We start from the raw sequence: 10,091 nt of genomic DNA on the forward strand, positions 1-10,091 counted from the left end.
TGAAGAGATCAAAGAATCTATTTGCAATGTTGGAGGTTATAAGAATTATGAGGGTGCATATTTTTATATATTGAGTTGCTGGCTTAGGTTTTGAAAAGATAATTAAGTTAGTTAATTATGAATAAATTAATTAAAGATCATTTTCAACTCAGATATGAACCATATACATACATTTTGATATGGTTCACATATGTTTTTGCTTGTTGATTTTTATAAGTCAAATATTATTTATTTATTTAGTTCACACTGAAATATTTTTTAAACTTCAACTATCAAAATGGATATATAATATCCTGAAGTCTTCCAGTGGCAGATCGCATATATGGTGCACTTCAATTAATCTGTTCAAATGGCATGCATATCCCACATGTTGCATGTGGGACTACAAATTAAAGAGGTACTGTTCAAATATACTTCATATATTAATGCTTGCCCATCTCCGTGTATGATTAAAAAAAGACTTGGATGAACAAATAATTAAGAAAGACTTGCGGATCACTCAAGAAACAAAAAATAATTAACAAATATTTATTTATTTATTTTTCATATAAAAATGACAAATGTTATCAAGATACAATTGCATGTATAGATTTGTACCATAGCTTATCGATTAATTCGGATGCATTATAAGTGATAAATGATTAAGAAATGGCTTATGAGAACTATATATGGGTAGATTAGTTTTATCTTATTAATTTTCTTCTATATTATGAGAATCATTAATTGGCTTAATTTTTTTTACATTTTTTTTTATTAATTTATGAATATAATTATTTGGCAGTAATTATTTTTCATAGTTTCATAATTGAATCAATAATTGGCACATGCCCTGGAATTGTAGCTTTCCATCACTGGTCATAATTAATTTTCATATTTTCATTATTTAAAATAATAGAGAAAGAAAAGAAGTTAAATGTTATTTTTAAATTAGTTTTAAAAAAAGCGACTCATTTTCAAATCAATAATTCAAAGACTAGTTCATGCAAAGTGACGCTTTAATTATATATTTGTACTTGTGATACCCCTCTATAAAGACATAATTATGTATATTGACTTAGAATAAAATACTAAAATCTTAATATAATTGGTTTAATTCAAAAATCACTATCAAAGGTGTTTGGTATTGAAATTAATCAAATATTTCTGAGAATATAATAGAGTGAATGTGTTATTTCCATGTTAGCATGAAATTTATAAAATTATTCATAGGAATAATATATTCCTTGGTATATATTATTCTCATAACTGATGACTTTCTATATTCCCATGGGGTTAAGTATAAAATATTCCCAAGGCGTAAAAATAAACTAATATGAATAAAATAACAAAAAACACTTCTAATTTCTATTCCCACTTCACATCCTCTTTGATTCTATGGCATTGGACCTTTATATTTTACATTTTAACTACTTTTGCTTATTTTCTTAAATCATGACTTGGTTTATAATAATAGACTTATTTTTGTCTATTGTTGAATCTTTTTCACAGTTCAATAAATAATTTGATAAGTGAATAATTTTCCCCCATGTTTAAGAATGTGGTTAGTCAACATATTAACTAATCTATTATGATAATTTGGATCGGATTTTATAGTTTTTCTTATGTAATATCTCGAAGGGACATGAGTATGAAAAAAAATTCAAGAATCACTTTTGTTTATGAGGGCCATGTGTTTAAAGTTTAGTTAATTATGTAGTATTTAATCATTTTAGACGATGCTATCAATTTGAGTGAATTAATTTATTTTTTGGTAATATTGTGTTTATGGGTTATTTTAATAAAATTATTTACATTTTTGGAAATCTCGAATCTAAATAAAAAAGGGAATAGAATAATTTTTGTATTAGTAACGTATTCCCAGGCATATTTTTTGTAAATCAAACAAAAAAAAATTCCTGAGCTTATTATTTTCAGGAATCTATATTCATGAGAATTCACATTCATAAAGGAATATTCAATCCCAAACACCCTCTTAAGTTTAATCGGTCAAACATGGCTAGCTAATAATACAAAGTACAAACCAGTGAAGAAGTGGCATTTTTTTTTCCGGTTATTTTAACTTTCTTATTAAGCTATATATATCGTAATTGAAGCAAATTGGAATAAATTAAGATTTAACTGATAATAAAGTGGTCATAAAGATTCAACATGATTTAAATATTGATAATAAAAAAAATCAATACACACAAATCAATATTTTAGTGACATAAAAAATAACTGAAAAACCACTAGTATGCCTAATTCTAGTATTAATAATTCAATGATAACTCACCATAAAGTACATAAAAAAATCTTACTCTCGCAGTTCTGAACACCCACTGTATACTAGGGCCCATTACTATTTATTGGTCTTAATATAGATCTTTTGTGAGAAGAATAATATTTCTTACCCTTTACAATTATATGGTAAGAGACTTATTTTTAAGAGGTTGTTAAATCACTGTAGCAAGCGCATCTTTGTATTTGCTTGTTCTTTTGACAGACTTTGTTACCTTTATAAATTTTTTCTTTTAAATTTGACATGCAATGCAATTCCAATTTGATTAAGAGAAATTTAATTACCATTTTCAATAAAAGGCCATGCACATGAGCATTACTAATTTGTTGTTTGTCTTTAAATAAATTATAAAGTTTGGCAGAAAATTTGTGTGCTTGTTTTTATTCATTTTGACATGTATTCTTTACATTTTGGACCAAAAAAAAAATAATTATTTTAAATAAATAACCTACATATTAATTGATAGGACATGAAAATAAAAAAAATTTGTGAACAATAATTATATAAAAGTATAAATTTTGGTGATGATATTTTTGGTAAATATAAATTGGTTCATTTAGATTAATTTAGAATGTATTTTTTAATAAGTAAAGTTTCTCTTATAATTAAATTTAGTGAACCTGCATGTGTTGATGGATTAATATCATAGAAGAATTTCTTACCTCCAAATAATGTAAAGAGTATTTTGGTAGCAATTATTATACTCAAATATTTATTTTTTATACTTGTCAAAAAGCGTTTTTTTTTTTAACATGATGTAGTTTAAAAAAAATCAGTAAAGCTTCTAAAAAAAATAATCTTTTTAAACAGATTTAGTTTTTTTCGAAATAAATAATCACATTCTACTTACTTAAAATGTTTCTTTTTTAATAAAAATAAGTAGATTTCTTTCCTCATAAAATTAATAAATAAATAAGTAGACCCATAGTCGACCCATTAAATGTAAATTATATGGACTTGGGGAAAGCCCAATCATTGGCCTATTAACCATAGCTTCCATATATATATATATATATATATATATATGAAGGTTGTGAGAGAGTGTGTGTGTGGAGGAACTAGAAACAAAATGAAGGAGGTGCTAACTGCTAACTTTAGATTAAAAAAACTATAAACATTTAAAAAAATTTACATGTCATTAACCCTAAAAAGATTTCAAAAAAATCTATTTAAATGGGTTGAACGAATACAAATTTTCTCAAAACCAAACTATTTTTTAATTTTAAAAATATATATAGTCAAATATCACCTCTAATAATTAAAAATTTAACTTAAAAGAAAAAATTTAAAATTTGTGAAATAAAACCTAACTCAAAGTTTTTTTTAACTTTTTGTTTAGAAAAAAACTTAAACATCAATAGACAAAGTAAAGAAAAGTATATTGCATTCAATCTTCTATGTTAATTATAAACAAGTTCAGCCCAACAATCATGAACAAATTGGTCATTGTTATAAAATTATATTATAATCCAATAAATAAATAAATAAATTTACAAATTAGCGAGAGTTATTCAATTTTTTGGTTCCCTCAACCTCTCCCTTCTCCGCTATAATCATCAGTCCAATTGATTTTATATCTCGGCAGCCCTCAGGGCTTAAATAATAAGAAATTAAAAGAATACATTAAGAAAATTTTGTTTGAAGAACTAAAATAAAAAATCAAAAAGGCCTAACAATATATTTTAACAAATATTTTTCTAAAAGTGTAGTTTTTAATATTTTATATACTGATTTATATAAATAAAAAAAATCATATTTTACAAATATATATATATATATATTTTGAAGTAAGCAACTTAATAAAAATAATGCAAGCAAATAGTAAATGAAAAGCAATGTAATTGAAATACTAACAAAATAATTATAAATTAAACAATATTATGGTCATGATCAAGTTAGCTTTGCCTATATATAGTAAATAAATAAAAATAATAGTATGAATTCATCTTTACTAACAAATTTTATGGGGAGAAACATAATGTATATATATATAGTAACTGATAATTAATAATATATAACACCTAAATTATTGTTAATTGTCAGTATCTTAATTAATACATATCCAAATAAACTTGGATTAATCATTTATAAGTCTTAGTTAATACTTAATATATACTTTATGTTTGTAACAGTTTCATTAACTATATAAAAAATAAAATTACACATGTACCGATGAAATTAAAAATAATCTTTTGAAAAAAAAAACATAAATATTGCATTAAGAAGAAATACAAACATAGAATGAAAGGAAAAACATTATTAGGTAAAAATTAACAATTGGGTTCAACTTTGAAAGGAAAACCTTTGGAGTCTTATTCAGGAGGATTTATTTAAAATCTGTAGGGACTTTTATGATGGATCTATCAACTTTGAAAGACTCAATTGGGTTCACATCGCACTTATTGCTAAAACAAATTCCCCAACTGAGGTCACTGAGTTTAGACCCATCAGTCTTATCAACTCAACATGCAAAATTATTTCCAAGATTCTTGCCATCAGATTGAGTCATAAGATTGGTCTCTTAGTGGATAATTCTCAGTCCGGATTCATTAAAGGTAGATGTATTGCAGATAATATCATCGCTGCTCAAGAAGTGATTTTTAATCTCCAAAAAAGGAAATCCCTTGGATTTGCTTTTAAAGTTGATTTTGCTAAAGCCTTTGACTCCCTAGACTGGAATTTTCTCCTTGAGATTCTAGAAGCCAGAGGCTTTGGCCACCGCTGGATCTTTTGGATACACACTATTCTTAAAACCGCCAAAACCCAGATTCTCATTAATGGAACTACACAGGGTTACATTCGTTGCAAAAGAGGACTGAGACAAGGCGATCCCCTTTCGCCCCTTCTATTTGCATTAGCGGCCGATACTCTAAGTGCAATGTTCTATCATGCTATTAATTCAAAGGTTCTGGTTGGAGTTCAACTTGATCATTCAAACAGCATTTGTCATTTTCAATATGCTGATGATCTTATCATTTTCTCGGCTGGAAGTCACGAAGATCTTAAAATCTTTAAATTAATTCTATACCTCTTCGAAGGCTGCTCTGGTCTTTCAATCAACTTCTCAAAAAGCTGCCTTAACTCCACCAACTTCGGATTTCAACCACTTTCCTCCTCTGCAAGTATTCTTAATTGCAAGAGAGATTGTCTTCCCATTACCTATCTTGGCGTTCCCCTTACTGGTAGACGGCCCAGAAGAATTGACTGGTTTAAGCTGATTGATTCTGTTCGGGCTAGACTAACACCCTGGAAAGCAATCTATCTCTCCCTGGGGGGCGCCTAACTCTCATCAATTCCGTGTTATCCTCTATTCCAGTTTACTGGATGTCAGTGTTCAAACTCCCAGCCTGGGTCGTCCATGACATTGATAAAATCAGGAGAGATTTCTTATGGAAAGGGCCTGACCTTGGCCCGAAAGGAATTAGATTAATTGCATGGAAAAGGATCTGTCGCCCCCGAAACATGGGGGGCTGGGGTATCCTTGACTTACGTGGGAGTTCAACAAAGCTTTACTCGGGAAATGGTGGTGGAAATTCATCACCACACCGAACTCTTGTTGGTCTAAGATTATCAAAGCCAACTACTTCACTAGTGATCTCCTCAATATTCTCTACTCACAACCCCCAAGAAACAAATCTTTCTTCTGGGCGGGAATCAGCACAATTCTACCCACTTTCCGGGCCTGTTTAACCAAGTCTGTCGGTAATGGTGATAACACTTTATTCTGGTTCGACAGATGGCTAGAGGGCCAATCTCCCAATAACCGATGGACATCACTATTTTTGGACTGTTCTTTTCCTTGGATTACTTTAAAACAATTTCTTCTCATACTTAACTCCCAGGGTAACCCATTTCGAACGACCACAATCGAAGAATTCAACTTTTTTATTAAATTCATTACCCAGATTGTTCAAAGCGATATCGAAGACTCGTATTCTCGGTCTTTAGAAAAATGGAAATTTCTCCGTCAAATCATTCTACAACTTTTTAATCGACGGAGGCCTCCGCTCTCAACTCTGTCCCAATTTCTGGAAAACCAAATCACCAAGCAAAATCACTTTATTCTATTGGCTGACCTGGGATAATAAAATTCTTACTCTTGAGAACTTATTCAAAAAAGGTTGCAATTCTATTGCCACTGACACGTGTATACTTTGTCACAATAACTCAGAATCAGTGGATCACCTTTTTTTAAATCGTTACTTTTATACTCGCATCTGGCACTTTTTCAAGTGTTTATTTGATACTGAAACTTTACCTTCCTTAGTCTCAAATATCTAGACCATTTGGATACCTTCTTTAAACCCTTTACTCAGAAACCTCTGGGACCTCTGTTCCAGATCCATTCTCTGGAATATTTGGCTGAAACGCAACAACCGCATCTTTAACCAAAATTGTGCGTCTACTTCCTCAATACTCTACAAAACAGCTAATTTGGTTCTTACTTGGATTTCAGAAGACTCGGAGTCCCACCAGCAAGAAGCCACATAGGACATTCAAAAGATCAAGCGCTCCTTAAGCTTCCTGAGCTCCAGATCTTCGGACCACACCGGCAATATGGCGCCCAACACTAGTCAGGAGTGATCCGTATCTTTCTTTTTCTGAGCCCTGTGTCTCCAGACGGTTGACTTCGCCGGCTTTAGATTTTTATCTTGTTGTTGCTTTATCTTGCTTTTTCTGTTCGCTGTTCTCCTCATCTCTGGTGAGGATTACAGTTCTTTACTTTGTTTGATCTTCTATGACGCTTCTGTTTTCTGTACTCTGTACTTTGCTACTTCTTTCTTTTAATAAATTATGGTTTATCCACCTTATTCATTAACAAAATGTTTGAAACATTTTGCCATCATGACTATATATAGCTCAAGCATTAATATTATAAGTTTAACATTCTTACCTGAAAACAAAACACACAAACATAAAAGTACATAAAAAAACATTGCAAGAAAAATAGTTATATATACATATATATATATATATATATATACAAACTAACTAAAAAGGGCAACCTTGGCTTAGCAAATGCATGCAAAGGTTTAACCATGAAGAGGCTAAGTTCCTCCTCGGAGAGGTTCACCGGCTCTTCACCGCGGGCAAGCTCCACGTGAACGCATGCAAAACCCTAGCCAACAGCATGTACGTCATCATTGTCCCTAACGGTGCTCCCATGCACCCTCTTCGGCCGGCGGAGAACGATATGAAACGGAGATCCGGCTCAGCCAACTCCACATTCTTCTCATTAAGGTGCCTGTCAGGGTTGAACCTCATTGGATCTTCCCAAACTTTAGGGTTCCGGCCAAGCCCAACGCGGCTTAGGAGGACCTGGCTGCCCTTGGGGATGAAGAAACCGGCGACGGTGGTGTTGGTGGTGGAGACGTGGGGGAGGTTGAAGGGGGCAAGGGGTGGAGACGAAGGGCTTCACGAGCACATGCCTTTTAGGTAGGGAGGTTTGGGAAGTCGGACTCTTCGACGAGGCGGTTCGGGCCGATGACACTGTCTAGCTCTTCGATGGCTTTTCGTAGAATATCTGGCTGGTTGAGCATCTCAGCCATCGCCCATTCCACTGTGTTTGAGGGGTTGTCCACCGTTGCAAGGATGAGCTCCTGCATGCACAACCATGCAGTGTTACATAAGCTTATTTTAGGGTTAGGGTTAGGGTTTTAATTCTATGCATGTAATTAAGTACTCCTTTATCAAATATTAAAGTTAGGATTAGGGTTTTTTACTTATATATTTAAGTACTCTTTTATCAAATGCTTTAATTTAGTGCTAGCTAGGGTTTTAATTATATGTGTGTATATATATATATATCTCTAAATATTCATTTAGTACACCTTTAACTCTCAAATGTTTAATTTAGGGTTAGTATTCAATATTGTAATGTTCAATAACTTACTGTTTGAGTTTAGGATTAATGTTGGTGCCTATAGTTTAAGTTCTGTTTATCAATAGTGAGCCAATTATTAATTTACGTTTAGTTACATTTAGGGTTTTGCTTTTCTAACAATAATTTTGCGTCAACAAATATACACTCCATGACATGAGAGAATGAGCACATATTCATTAGTATTCGCATTTAAGTTAGTGTTCATATTTATAATTTATATAGTTTATAGTTTTTTTTTAAATTTAAAGATGTAATTTTCACCATGAGTTATTTATACTTGTGTAAAGATTGAACTCACCGCAGCTTGAGCCTTAATCTCTTCCATGGTTAAGAGAGGCTTCCCTTTATCGTCTTTTAAGAGAAATGAACACATCAAGGATGTCCTCTGGCTCATCATCAACACCTCCATCGCTTCTCCATCGTCGCATTCTTTCTTCGATGATAGGATCATGATACTTATTGATCACCTTTATCGCCTTCTTCATGATTTTCTCATGACCATCTATATCCAAAATTCTCAAATTCGGCATAAAAATCTGATGCACAAAAAGGCATAGATTAATGAGAGCACTGTGAATGCAGCCTCTACATGCTCTATCTCTTCCGGGCCGGGCCCTGGCCCTCCATCTTTCGCTCCCATTCCAAAAATGCCGGCACCCAAAAAAATCATCCTCCTTATGATATTTCCACTATAATACCTTGAGAAATAAAATTAAAATGGGTAATTAATTATATATAGCTCATGTGATAATGAAGTCATAAATAGAGATATTAAATTATAATACTCCACTGTACTCAACATATATAAGACTAGTGATTTTATATACTGAACATATAATCTTTACTAATAATAATATCAAATATTCACTCTCAAAATATACTAAAAGCACTAATCACATTTTTGATATTCACATAGTTTGTTATACTATAAGAAGATATCAATTATATTTCAACAATATATACCTAAGAGATTTTTCGAACATCAATCACTTCATTAGCTTCACTTTGGTATTGAATACACCGAACAAGGTTATCGGCCTCCCTCAACCCGCATCTTCGCCATGCTTCGGAACCTTTTATGGTTCATCACCTCCGAGGCAATTACTCGGCGCATCTTCTTCCACTGATCACCCCACGGAGCAATGACAACAGAGAGGAAGCCCCTACCGGAGTATTCGGTAGCCATTGTTATCGGCCGGGAGGCGAAGATGGCGTCATTCTTCTTTAAAAACTCACAGGCTAGCTCCGGTGAGTTAACAACAATGACATGGACATTTCCGAGGCGAATGCAAGTAATATCCTTGCCTTCAGCTTTTTGGAGGATCCACCGGAAATGTGGTTTCCTCCAAAGCATCATCGGAAGACTTCCGACAATTGGTAAGGCTGCTGGACCAGGTGGTAAACGATGATCACCACCTCCACCATCTTTTTCATGCTCATTAGGTTTTTGTAAATGGTAGATAAGGAGGAAGAAGACGGCAGTGACTAGGAAGAGGACAGCTACCGGAAGAACTCCGGCGAGAATGCCTGAGGCAGTGGCTAAAGAATGTGTGGCTGCCATTGAACAGATATATGAAACTAATGGCAATGTCTGACGATAAATAATGAGGTGTGTATTTATAGAGATTACAAGCTGGGGTTTTAGAAGGATAATTCACATATGTTTTTCTTGCTGAGTGTATGAGCCAAATTTTATGCATTTATTTCATACCTAACATTTTAAAACTTCAAAATATCAAAATAAATAATATCATGGAGTATATTACAAGAGCATATCACAGTTAATTAATGTTATTAATGTTAATTTTTTAAATTTACATATATTTGGATTAAAATTTATTTAAAAAATTCAGGAACTTCAACAAGTGAGTCAGAGGGAACTAGGGCATAGCCCAACGTTACCCATCCATTATTAGGTTTGAAAGGTTT

General features: G+C 32.3%; 1 pseudogene; it reads right to left on the reverse strand.

The window, feature by feature from the left end:
- Nucleotides 1–6,586: 6,586 nt before the first annotated feature.
- Nucleotides 6,587–9,723, reverse strand: LOC120268668 (annotated as a pseudogene).
- Between the last annotated feature and the right edge of the window lie 368 nt (nt 9,724–10,091).

The sequence above is a fragment of the Dioscorea cayenensis genome, chromosome 9 (assembly GCF_009730915.1).
Source record: "Dioscorea cayenensis subsp. rotundata cultivar TDr96_F1 chromosome 9, TDr96_F1_v2_PseudoChromosome.rev07_lg8_w22 25.fasta, whole genome shotgun sequence".
In the NCBI taxonomy this organism is placed as follows: Eukaryota; Viridiplantae; Streptophyta; class Magnoliopsida; order Dioscoreales; family Dioscoreaceae; genus Dioscorea; species Dioscorea cayenensis.